General features: G+C 36.9%; 1 pseudogene across 1 annotated transcript; it reads left to right on the top strand.

Annotated features, from left to right (window-relative positions):
- The first annotated feature begins 6,335 nt into the window (after window positions 1-6,335).
- On the top strand, window positions 6,336-9,675 carry LOC149143818 (serine/threonine-protein kinase D6PK-like; annotated as a pseudogene). The gene is made up of 2 exons (XR_016265270.1): window positions 6,336-7,219; window positions 8,257-9,675. The product of XR_016265270.1 is annotated as a serine/threonine-protein kinase D6PK-like (transcript).
- Window positions 9,676-13,810: the final 4,135 nt, after the last annotated feature.

Raw genomic sequence — 13,810 nt, 5'->3', positions numbered from 1 at the left:
CTAACAGATTTGGTCATTTGTTGGGTCAAAAATCAAGCAGAAGGACTCAAGCTCTGAATTTTGAAAAACAAAATCAATTTTCTGAGTTTTATTTTCATTTGTCCAAGACTTTTCTAATTGCAAATTTACTCGTAATGATATTCTTGGCCATTAAATCATCTCAGGCATCAATAGAGAGTTTCTATTTTATTTTCAATTATTTATTTAAATAGAATTTGATTGGATTTGATTTAAATGCTAGCAATGCCATTTTGATTTTATTGTTGCATTTTAATTTATTTTGATTTCTTCTTGCAGGAAAACAGTAGAAGAGATATGGAGAAAAGGATTTCAATCAATGAGAATGCTCCAACAATTAAATATTTGAATTTTGAACAAATAAAATTGTATTTGGCAGATTTCTCTTCAACAAACTCTCCTATCCAAAATTCCTTTGCAAATAGTATAAATAATAGATTGCAGAATGTAATTAAGGGTGGCTCTCTTCTGCAATTCTAGACTTCTAAAAGCACTACTGTAATAGGAATTTAGAGTTGTAGGAGAGAGGAGAGAAAATCTCAGATCTGGGGATTATTGAGGATTTTTCCTTTGTATTTTGAATTATGTATGAAGGGCAAAGTTTGCACTATTGTGGCTCTAGTTTTGAAGGCAGAAGTTCAAGCAATGTAAAGGACTGTTGGAGACCAAGGTCAGAGAAATGGAGGCAATAAATTGGTATTTTTAATACTACTATTTCAAATATCAGTTTCATTTTTATGGTAACAGGAATGTGTCATTTTATTCATGTTTGTGCACTATTGTCAATATGGGTAATTTGTCTCAATGTTGTTATTATGTATCTCTGTTCTTATGGATTAAATTCTGATTTCTGAGTAACTACTTGCTCAGAAATCTATCTTATAAAACTGATTTATTAAATAGTAATGTGTTATGAACTATTTCTGCATATTATTGTTTAATTATTAGATTTATTGATTTGATAATCAATATCATTTTTGTGAACTACTTCCTTGAATGTTGTTGGTTTATTATTTCAGTTAAAAGGTCTCAATAGGATTTGTTTTGATATCCACAATATCAGTTAATTGAACTACTTCATTAACTTGATATTCATTATAAGCAAAGCATGTTTAAATCCCAATATTTTAATTATCTTGCTATTAGTTGGGTTAGATCTATATCTACCTAATTAAGATAGGATTTAGATTAGTTTCTTTTGCTTGCATCATAGAATAAGCTTGCATTTAGAGTAAATTCTATATTCTTTTAAGTCCTCTCCTCAAAGAAGCAAAATTTTAGTTGTGGCTTGGCTGAACCCAAATCAGCTTAAGGGTCATTCTCTTGCCTGATCAGCAAGAAGAAGTGATCTGATATCCCTATCTATTGGTAGGTAAAGATACATCATAAACCAATAGCAATAGGAAGAAGGTAACTGGACCTAGTTAAACCAGTCGGAGCCACCACACCAAACAGAAAAGGAGCTGCTTTAAGGTCCGGACGGGTGGTTATCCCCCATTGTTGTTGCAGCGATTTTCGAGGCATCAACAGGAATGTAAAAAGTAGTTAGCAGTTGAATTTGACATGAAGGATCTTGGGATTATTCATGATGCTCTCATATAAGTTGAGCTTGTCAAATTAAGGCCTTGTTGACAATTTTGGTTGTAATATAGATGTTTAAAAGGTGGCTTATCAATCTGGCTCTTTTTATAAGAATACTTCAAGTTTGAGATTCCTTGTACTTCATGAAGGGAATATGAGTACCTCCCTAGTTAAGAGGGAGTGTTGAAGAATTTAACTAGTTTCAATCTTTATAATGACCTTATAAACATGACATTGTATATTTTGTATATGAAAATAAAAGTAAATTTTATTTGCAAAAGCATGGGTTTCATGCTCAAGTCTAAGTAAAAGAATGTTCTTCATGTTTCTAGGACTTTCTAGGTCAAAGAATAATTTTTGTTATGTATTATAGTCACATTTGAGCTCATTATAACAAAAGAAAATAATTATTTTTGAGTTAAGAAAGGAAAATTATCCTCCAAGGCCAAGTCACCCCCAACAAGGACAATTCGACCTAAAGAGGCCTATTCGGCCCCTCCAAAAGGCTATATATAAGAATGACTTCAACTTATTTGCATCACTCACTAAAGAAATGTTGATCTACAGTAGTGAAGAAGAAGAGAGAGAAAGACAATAAGAAGAGGAAGAAATTGAAGGAAGGTCTCTTGAGAAAAACACTCTTTTATGTCCACACGTGCAAAGTTGTCTAGGGTTTTTGTGTGAGTTATAGGGGCCAAAATTGCAGGTCGAAGTTGCAAACCTTATTACAAAGCCAAAACTCTGAGGTGAAGCTGCTTTGATCTCCGTTGACTTTGAAAAGATATGGTTTGTTTGGAAGAGATCTTGTTGGTAGACCGACTTGGTGCTTGGGAGAAATTTTTGGTTTTGGGTCTTGGAAGTCTCATTTTGAATTGATTATATAAGAAGAGAAGTATTATTTCTAGTTTTTCCCCTTGGAGGGGTTTTTCCTTGGATTGAAGCCTATATCTTGTGTACTTTGTCTCTGTGATATTCATTGTTTTTGGTAACTGCTTGATGAACAGGAAATAAAGAAGTAATAAAAGGCCAACTAACATCACAAGTAATTATCAAGTAAGGAAAGTCAAACATAATATACAAGATCCTTGATTTTCCAACATACCCTCCTCCACAATCTCTTTACAATATCTTGGGTTATTAAAATAAATGATGAGAAAATTTGTTCTCTAAAGCCTAATAAGTATCATTTCATTCTATGAGGGTTGAAGATGTTGGCCACGGCCATTGGATCAACATTATCATATCATTTTTCATGTACTTATTAATATACACATTAGTATCCTTCAAAGGAACTCAAATAATATGGGTGTAATTGTATTTCTTCACAATAAAGTTCCTTGGTTGTGAAGATTTCCTTCATAAGGGGAAACACTGGATTTCTTAACCACATCTTTAGAGTTCAAAGGAGCACAATTTCATATCAGAAGCATATTTTTCCATTAGTAGAAGCTCTACAACAACATATGAAGTTGAACCTCATGGTGACAAAAAGTGCGTTTCTGAAGAAGCACTTCTTAAACCACCTATATAAAGTATCCTTGAAGTAGAGGTTTTTTCTCCCGTCACAAAAGGGAAAAAAAACACTAATTTTAAAATATCTTGTAGGCCATAATACTCAACCATTGAAGGCGCAAATGAATGTCCATAGGGAGTCTTCTCACTTAAAGTGGCTAAGCAATGCCTAGACCCTTTGAATTCTATCCCTTTGAGAGGAAGGGGCACCAAACCATAACACTACATAATCTTTATGTACAATGTTTGTGCATTTTGAGCAAAATGCCACATCCCCTTTTTAATTCCCCCCTTTTCAAATAATTTTTTTCCTTTTATTTTATTAAAGAGTTTAGGAAATTAAATCATTCAATATTTCACAATTTACATAATTATTTATGATATCTAATGGTTGGGATAAGGGTGTCATCATGCAAATAAATATTTTTGACATCAATAGATGTGTAGAGTCTGTATATGAGGGAAGTTGTTTGATGTTTCAAGTTGGTTTCCTTCCATCATCAAAGAAGATTAGCACATATTCAGTGTGACAAATTGATGTAAGTGGAAGTTATATAGATACAATAACATTTATCCTTTTATTTTATTTTTCAATGTGGTTCATGGATCCTAGAGATCAATGATCACTACACCATGAAATATTTGTAACAGGCAGATCCACCCGTAGGGATCATTTCCTATTGGCTCAACCACGAAGCCTTCTAGCCCCAAGAGTGTTAAGAGAGTTGAACCCATGACCTCTTAGTAGAAAATGTGCTTTAATGATGGGGACTCAACTAATTGAGCTAACCCTTAGGGTTATCATTTATACTTTTAATAATTCTAGTAGGATTGACATTTTATATAAAATTCATACTTGCCATTTGATTCTAAATTAATGAGAGGATAATAAAGGCTCATGAACAATTTTTCCAATGTGTGAATTTCAAAATGACACCCTGAAAATAAGGCAAGTCCATATACATTGTAGGTATCTCAACAAATCTTTGACTTAGCAAAATTGACAAGATTTGAAATTGAATTAATGAGAGGAAAACAAAGGCTCATAACCAAATCCACAAACACATGACACATACACACACCACATGATGAGTTAATGAAGCCAGCAATATTTGAATATGAATTGATGAGAGGAAAGCAAAGGCTGATATCTAAAGTTGATGGTGCATGACATTCAAAATCACAATTTGAGTGCAATTTTAGTTCACATGCATTATCGGTATCTCAATAGCACATGGACCACATGATGGGTTTAGTGACACAACAAGATTTGAACCCAGATTGAAGAGAAAAAAGCAAAGGCACATAACAAAATCTATCAACACATGACTTTAAAACTCACAATCTAGGAGTCAACCAAGTCCACATGCTTCATAAGTATCTTAACACACACATCACATGTTGGCTTAGTGAGGCGAGAAAGATTCAAACTTGAATTTATGAGAGGATAACAAAGGCTCATAAACAAATTCGCCAACACATGACACACACAAACACACCCACACACACCACACCACACATTGAGTTAACAAAGCCCACAAGATTTGAACCTAAATTAATGAGACAAAAGAAAAGATTTGTACCCAATTTTTTCCAAGAAATTATTTTAAAAGTCACTCTTTGGGGGTAGCTTAAGTCCACTTGCATTCTAGGTGTCTCAATGCACATGTGCACATTCACACACACACATTGACCTAGTGATACTCACAAGATTTGAACATAACCAAACTTGCCAATGCATGGATTGAAGGTTACACTTTGGCCACAAAGTATGTTCACATGCGTAATCTACACACACTACATGCTAGGTTAGCAATACCAACAAGATTTGAACTTAAATGGATGAGAGGAAAGCAAAGACTCATAGGTGTAGGTTAAGTTCACATGAATAGTAGGTATCTCAACACACAAAATCTTAGTGAAGCCAACAAGATTTGAACTTGAATATCATGAGAGATGTACTTGAATACAATGAGAGACTTGTAACCAAATCGCCGTGACTTTAAAAGTCACTTGTAGAGATAAGTACAAACTCTTGACCATATAAATCTATGGACACACACCACAAACTAAGTTAGTTTAATTCCCGTAAAAATGACTTCCATCCTCAACCCCTCTCCATAAAATTTGAATCAAAAACTATAAAACAAAATTATACACAAACAAACTAATCTACACATCAAAAATAAAAATAAAAATAAACTAAATCTAAATGTATTATAAATATCTCTATATACACACCACACTTATAAAAAAACAAAAGCACAACATTTTAACTAATAAAAAATAAAAATAAACTTATAATCAATTTTGATAAATAGTAAATCAAACACCTCAATAGATAAAATACACTGAATCAAATAAATATTTTATCAAAACATCAAGCTGATAAACCATTATAATCTAAAAGCTGTGAAATTTACTATAAACCTACTCATTTTCAAAATACACTCAATCACACATTAAAAAAATGTAATATAATAACTAAATATTTTATCCAAAACATCAAATCTATCAAAAATATCAAACTTGTGTTCTAAAAAGATTAAAATACTTCATATTTTTTTCCAAACAATGTTCTAAAAGCATTGAAATACTTTATATTTTTTTCCAAAGAAGCATACTTTATATATACTATAAAGTGTAAATATTATTATTTTTATATATTATATAAACACTATAGACACTGATGTTCTAAAAGCATTGAAATACTTTATACTTTTTTCCAAGGAAGACCAGCTTTATATATAATATAGTGTAAATATTATTATTTTTATATATTATATAAACAATGGTATTCTAGAAGTGTTGAAATACTTTATATATAATATAATGGGTAAATATTGTATTTTTTTATATATATTAAAAAACACACAACTTTTAACGTGTAAAACGCCTTTGCATTTAATTAGCTTTCGGTTCTCGTGTCGTCATAATTAGTAACCTTTAAACAAGCGACAACCGCATTATTAACGAGAATAAATCGCCGAAAATGTTCCGCCTGATATGGCATCCGGGTTGGCGAGCTGGACACGACACGTGGAAATAAAATGTCTCTCGTTGGTCGCCGAGCCCTGACTATTAGGGTTTCTAAGGTCCACGATTGTGCGGGGCATAATGATCCATGGCCCACGTGGCATTCCACCGCGTCATGCAACTCGCCATTGTGCCTGCCGACGGCGCCGGGTTCAGATAGGGCGCCACTGCCTCGACGGAGGGGAGTACCTAGACGCCTTTAGATCACCTCCGTCATAAAGCGTGGAGAAGGAGGAGGCGGTGGAGGTACTGCGCGTGGTTGGTAAAAAACGGTGTGAGGTTTGAGATATATGTTCCCGCGGCTGATAGTGACAACGGTTTCTTGAATAGCAGAGCGAAGGATTTTCAGTTTGCTTTATTAAATGATTGGCACCACCGCCTGCCCGGGGCTCGGATCTGTTAGAGAACTGGAGGCCGCAGGATCGATTCCAACGGAGCGCACCGCTGCAGCGGGCGGTTGATGAATACTGGGTATTGTTCGAAATGGGGAACGTTTGTGTCTAAAACATGACAGGCGGTCGCGCTTCCGAGAGCGAGAGCACTGACACGGATCCACAACTGGTCGACCTCGTCGACCTCGATCCGAGCGGCCACAGTTCTCCGGCGGACGTCAACTGGAGCAGCGGCAGCAGTAGCAGCGACAACTGCGCGGCGGGGTCGGGCGGCCCCGGGTCGTCGAGCAAGCCCCACAAGCCAACAATGATGCTGGCTGGGAGGCCATACGGAGGCTCAGAGCCGAAGGGCCTTTCGGTCTCTCGAATTTCAGGATAATCCACAAGCTGGGCAGCGGGGACATCGGCAGCGTTTATCTGGCAGAGCTGAAGGGAACGGACTGCTATTTCGCGATCAAGGCAATGGACAAGAAGGCGCTGTCGGGTCGGAATAAGATGATCAGGGCCGAGACGGAGAGGGAGATTTTGGAAACGCTGGATCATACGTTCCTGCCGACTCTGTACGCGCATTTGGACGAGGCTCAGTTGTCGTGTCTGGTCATGGAGTTTTGCCCAGGCGGGGACCTCCATGTTCTCAGGCAGCGGCAGCCGGGAAAAAGATTCCGCGACAATGCGGCCAGGTAAATAACTGATTTGTAAAGAAAATGGTAGGAGTTAAAAAGATTCCGCAACAATGTTTTCAGGTAAATAATGAGATTGTACATAAAATTTTAGGGGTTAATATTTATATAATTATAATGTTTTTAGATAAATAATGGAAAAGAAGAAAAAATAGAAGAATTTACAAGATTTTCTATAACTATATAAAATTTCGTGACACTATGCTGCCAGATATTAAATATCTCCATTGCTAAAAAATTTACAATTTGGATAATTTTCAATTGCTGATCCAAAAAAATACTAGATAAAATCATAGTTGTATATTTAAGGACTAAACATTTTATAGTTTGCATAAGAGGGCCAAGTTTTTTAAACTTTAAAATAAATTTAGCTATTTACAATTTTCTTGCATTGTCAATTTTCCTTCCGGTAAAACAAACTGGAGTAAAATAAGTTTGTCCATTTGTGTGCTGTGTTTTTATCTCTTCTTATTGATTGTTAAGAACTCATTATCTTCATCAAAATAAATCTGGTTTTAGTTTTCAGTTGCTTTGAAATCTTTTGTTTTTGGGCTCTTTATTGATTATTAAGAAACTTTGTATCTTGGTGAAAGTTAACTTGGTTTTAGTTTTCAGTTGTCTTGTTTTCAGTAATTCATCAAATAGTGTGCAGTTTTTCTAGAAAAACAGCAATTCATTTAAATAGCTTGCAGAGTTTCGAGAAAAACACTGATTCATCTAAATAGTGTGCAGACTTTAGAGAAAAGAAAAACACTGATTCATCTAAATAGTGTGCAGACTTTCGAGAAAAGCCTACCAGTATTAAAAGAAAAAATTCAAACTAGACTTTCTTGATAAACATTTTATAATTTGCATATTACACCAAATATTTTGCAATAGAATTTGCATGTTATACCAAATATTTTGCATTCTGCCTAATAGAAATTTAATAAAATTTACAAAGTTTTAGAAAAATTCAATTCCATCAAATTTTCCTTGCATTGTGATTTTAGCCACTGGTTTGAGAAATTCAAGCTGGACTTTTCTTTGGTTTGCAGGTTCTATGCATCGGAAGTATTGCTGGCGATGGAGTATTTGCACATGCTGGGAATCGTATACAGAGATCTGAAGCCTGAGAATGTTCTCGTTCGTGAAGACGGCCATATCATGCTCACCGACTTCGACCTCTCCCTGAAATGTACCGTCCACCCGACGCTGCTTCAGAAGCCGACGGGGCCCGGCCGCGAGTCTGACGCTGACCCCGACGAGCGGCCAATGCCGCCAGCCATGCCGACGCCGCCGTCCATCATTCAGTCATACGTGCTGCCCTGCACCAGTGGCGTGCAGCCGCACCGCCACCAACAGGCGACAACCGTTTCTTGCCTCCGGTGTTCCACCATTTCGCCAGAAGGAAATCGAAGCCGCCCAAATTCCATTCCCTCCGCTACGCAGAAAGCTCGGCCACGGCCGCGTCCACTCTGCAGCTCTTCGCCGAGCCGACCGATGCTCGCTCCATGTCGTTCGTGGGCACGCACGAGTACCTGGCGCCGGAGATCATAGCCGGCGAGGGCCATGGCAACGCTGTCGACTGGTGGACCCTCGGAATTTTCATCTTCGAGCTTCTCTACGGGCGGACTCCGTTTCGCGGCCCCGACAACGATAGAACCCTCGCCAATGTCGTTGCCCAGGCATTGCATTTTCCAGACGACGACGAATACGATGACGAGGCGGCGCAGGGCCCCGGACCCTCCGCTGCCGCCAAGGATCTCATCCGAGGGCTCCTCGTCAAAGACCCCGCGAAGCGCCTGGCCTCCGCCAGGGGCGCGGCGGAGATCAAGCAGCACCCGTTCTTCCGAGGAATAAACTGGGCGCTCATCCGTTGCTCCATTCCTCCGCACATTCCGAGCCCCTTCGTCCCGCCAAGGCCTCGGTACCCGAGCACTCCTGAGAAGCGGCCCACCAGTGGCGATTTCGAAGATTTTTAGAAGATCCACGACTTTGTTCCTTTTGTGTGGGCATAGATTAACTGTACATGATGATAATTTGTTTTCAGTGGGGGTGGAGGAGTGGGGCAAATCATATTAGCTGACGGACGGGCGGTGGGAAGGTCGGGAAAATGTGGGCCGGTTTCAGGCAGAGACATGATTTGTGTCTCTTCTGGTTGGATTATGTGACACACACAGGGAAACATGAATCTTCTGCTAGCAGTATCTGAATTAAGTACTGCATTGCATTTGAAGTGTAAAGGCACTTCCTGGCTTTGTCAAATAGTTCTGACTGTCTGTTGCTCTGATTTTACTGTCAGTGATGATCAAATATAATCCTTCCTGTCTCTCTGTGGTAAACGAATTCCTAGAACATATAACCACATTCCGATGAACTGCACTGCTCTTTTTTTGGGCCAACAGTGACCTGTAAAAATTGACTGGTGGTCAGTAAACATTAAATGTTATCAAAAAATTAGTGTTTTCTCGGGATACTGCAGCATTAAATGTAATGTATTGGAATATATATTTTGAAATTTGAAATCTTCGTAGTTTAAATATTTAAATTTTGTTTTTTGGGATATATTTTTTCCAGTGGGATTTACAAAAACTCAAAACACCTCTAAATAGATAGAAAAAAAAGGTGACTTTGGTGTAGTCCTAATATGTACAAGTATTTCACAATGGAATTTTACCTCTAAAGGTTTTTAGTAATGATATCCAAGTTTCTATCAGGATGAAACATTATCTCAATTCTTTTGGCCAGCTAAATTTATATAAAAACTCCACATAATCTAAAAGTTCATATTTATATAAAAACTCAACACAATGGATAGATAAAAAAAACTTTAGTGTAATCGCATTATGAACAAAGTTCTTCATAGTGGATGATTACCCTCAAAGGTTCTTTTAGGGAGGGTGATCCAAGTTCTTTTTAGAATGGAACATTACCCCAATGTTTTTTACAATTTGAATGGATACAAAAATTTCATATAAAAAAATCTAAAACTAAACTAATTCAATTTTTATTTTATAGTGAAACATTTCATATTTTATATTAATAGTATTATTATTTATTTAGAAAACTGCTAATTTTATATTTGTGTATTTATTACAACCGTTACTATTATAAATCTTAGTAAATTATGTAAATTATGTAGCCTCCTAGCATTAAATTATGTAGCCTCCTAGCATTAAATTATGTAGCTTCCTATCATTAAGTCGGTCTTGTATTTTCATGTCGATTACCATTGTTATTAGTGTAACTCCTAAGTGAATTGCACAACCCTCTATCACATGACCACGGGTAAGCAATTGGGGATTTGGACATGGGACCTTGTACTCACATTTGTTTTACATTTTCACGAGCTTGCCAAGCCAAATCCCCTAAAGGACTCTTTATAGTGAAACATTACCTCAAAACATTTTTAACAATTTTGAATTTACTCAAAAACTCATATGTATCTAAAACTCAAAGTAAATAGATGAATGGGAAAAATGACATTGGACAAATTCTATAATCATTCTCCACGGAGCTTTAAATTGATAGTGAATGGGCGTACTATTGAGACACTCCTCATGACCTTTTCACGGTAATGTGTGTTAACCCACAAAAAATTCTATTATGATCCAACTTCAACATAATAAAACATTATCAAACAAGTTTATGTGTAATTTTGTAAGTGCTCAACATGAAATTGAGTATTGAGTGGAAATGCTTTACAACCCCAAATGAGAGAGCCCTGTGATTCCTTTGTGATGAACATGGAGTTGACATGTCAAATTAAAAAAAAAAATTAAAAATACATATTTCAATGCAAACCATAAATAAAATCTTTCAATGTCCATCTTAAATAATATAATTTGGTTTTTATTTTCATTATGAGTTGATTCCATAACATGAAATTTACATGCCTTTTAAAAAAATATTAAATAAAAAAAATCTTAATATCCATATTAAATAGAATATTTCAATATCAAATTCATACATATAAATATATATATTAAAAATATATTTTTGTGCAACCTAATTTGAGGGAATTGTGTGATTATTTTTGTGTTGAATGTGAATATTTAAAAAGAAATGTTAATAACAAAAATATTTGAATGGGTATATTAGTTGTTCAATAATTTTATATAACATGTCTATTAATGGCATGATGCTTTGGACTTTACATTGTGAGAGAGAGATGTATATTTGATTTAGTTTTTAATATAGAGTCTACACATGAAATTAAAAAAAAATATTAATAACAAAAGAATATTACTATCAATTAAGCGAAATATTTCAATACCAACTCTCTCTTTATATTTAAGAAGTGATTGAACATATACAAAATAAAATAATAAAAAATTATAATTTAAATATTTGAATAGTGTGTTGTGCACTATAGAAAGATGTGTAATTTCTTCCATGCTCAATATGGAGTTTGACATGTGGCATATAAAGAACCAATTTAAATTTATTTTTTCTTTAGTCATATTATGCACAAAGAAGCATTAAAATTTGAGGAAAGGTTTGCATTTCTAGGGATTTGATAGCTCTTCCTCATGGTGGTTAAAACATTTTAATAATATATTAGTGGATGTGACAAAAATTTACAATCCTTCTCATACTCAACAAAAAATTGACACATGGCATATTTTTTTTTTGGTAACTCAATGTTCTATTCATATAGGAAAAAATGAGTAAATTCGGTGGTTCAAAAAATAGGTGGTTTCAACTCGACCGAGTGTTAACCAAAATATGCACCAAATGACAAAAATACGAAAGGGAAACTAGGGACATTGTCCATAAACAGTAGGGCCAGAGGCACAATAATACAGATAAAACATAAAAAACACTAGAGAGCATACTAGTCATCTGACGTGATGGAGGCACGGTTGTCCAGGGTTGTTCTTGAAGGAGGTGGACAAAAGGCACATTGAACGTGCCCTTCAAAGTGCGCCAACCAAGTCTCCATCTTTTCTACTTTCTCGTTCAGTTGATTTTGGCCTCGCCAAACCACCACTAGTCTCTCCCTGGACTTGGCACTGAAAATATTGCATTTTGTCCAACGTTGCCATCTTCTCTGCATGCTCCTTGCAATGAACTCTCTCAACTGTGTCCACTCTTTCCATCAGGCTATTGATAAGTGTTCGACTGTTCTCCAAGCAACAATGATGGATACCCTTCCCTTCATTCGCTTCGACTCGACCAGACCCACGATTCCCCTTACCACCCCGAGTTCCTCCACCCTACAACTCGACTTCTGAACCCGCATACCACCACCCCTACTGGGACCTTGTTTACCTCCTCCACGGCCTGCACACACTCCCAAGCTAGCCAGTGGTGCACGTCCAATGGTCTTGCCACCCTGGCGGGGAGACCCAATGGAAATTGTCGAGTCCGCCACACCTGCAAGGCGAAGGGTGGCTGGGGAGGGGGAATGCCCACGCTGCGTAGGGGGTTTCATAATTCGCAGAGATGGCAAGCCGCATTCAAAATCCACAGGCCAGAACCCCCACTAGAGAAACCAAACACCACCGTTAGAGGAATCGAATGCGACCACCCAACACACGAGAGAAACACAATACCACCGCTCACTACTTGAAAAAGACCACCACCAGCAGAGAAACCAAATACCATCGCCCACCACACCAACACAAACAATTGAAAGAAATACGAAGACGAAGTAGTTGACGCTTGATTGCAACTTCCCTCAGGTTGGCGACCAACCTCTGAATTCACCTCGCAGAGACCACCCACCAATCCACCAAACACTGTCGCGCCCACGCCCGAGGTCATGAAATTGGATATTGAAACTAGTTTTCCGCCACCACCCACGAAGATTCCTATACTACTAGTTCCAACTTTCACTTCTAGCCCGAGCAAACAGTTTTACCATAATCCAAGAGGAAATGGAATGGAAGAGGTCTTGTTCCGCCAATTTCCCATCCTTACACACGCAGACAATAACAAAGAGGCTTTGTAACAGGGTCCAGCTTGACACACTGCTCCAACAAATGCCCAGGACGAGTACACACAAACCACTCCTACCAAATAACCTCCTGTGACGCTTTCGTTTTCTCCTCGGAGGCCATCGCGAGGTCCAGCACCAGACTAGAGCGCAAATACGAATGTCAGGCTCCCTCATCTTCCCACGCCTTAACTGTTCGCCACCCCCAAACTCCAACATGATGTTAATACTCGCATGAGTTGCCAACCTGCTAATATTACTCCTCCCATTACATGCGCTTTGGTGAAGGGACCAAAAGGTCCATCCCTCACCCCACTCCACCTGTATTCACACATGAGGCTCCTCCTCCATGTGTTGCAAGGACCTCACCCCCATCTAAAAAACACATGGCATATTAAAAACCAATATAAATTCATTATAATTCCAAATTTTATCATCCAAAAAAAATCAAAATAAAAATATATAAAAAGTAAAAATAAATAAATTATGTAATCCCTCTCCATACCTATTAAATCCAAAATTAAAATAAATATAACCTAATTTCTAAATTGATTTTAAATATATTTTATTAAATTGAAACCAAATTTATATGTTATATTTAATCCTTTCCTACTCCATGGTGTTTATAAAGTAATGCTTACCATCTGATTTAACAATATTTTATTACA

This window comes from Pinus tabuliformis, chromosome X (assembly GCF_031772625.1).
Source record: "Pinus tabuliformis cultivar Carrire ecotype Pingquan chromosome X, CPIR1, whole genome shotgun sequence".
Classification (NCBI taxonomy): Eukaryota; Viridiplantae; Streptophyta; class Pinopsida; order Pinales; family Pinaceae; genus Pinus; species Pinus tabuliformis.
This window is presented reverse-complemented; position numbering and strand designations above follow the sequence as displayed.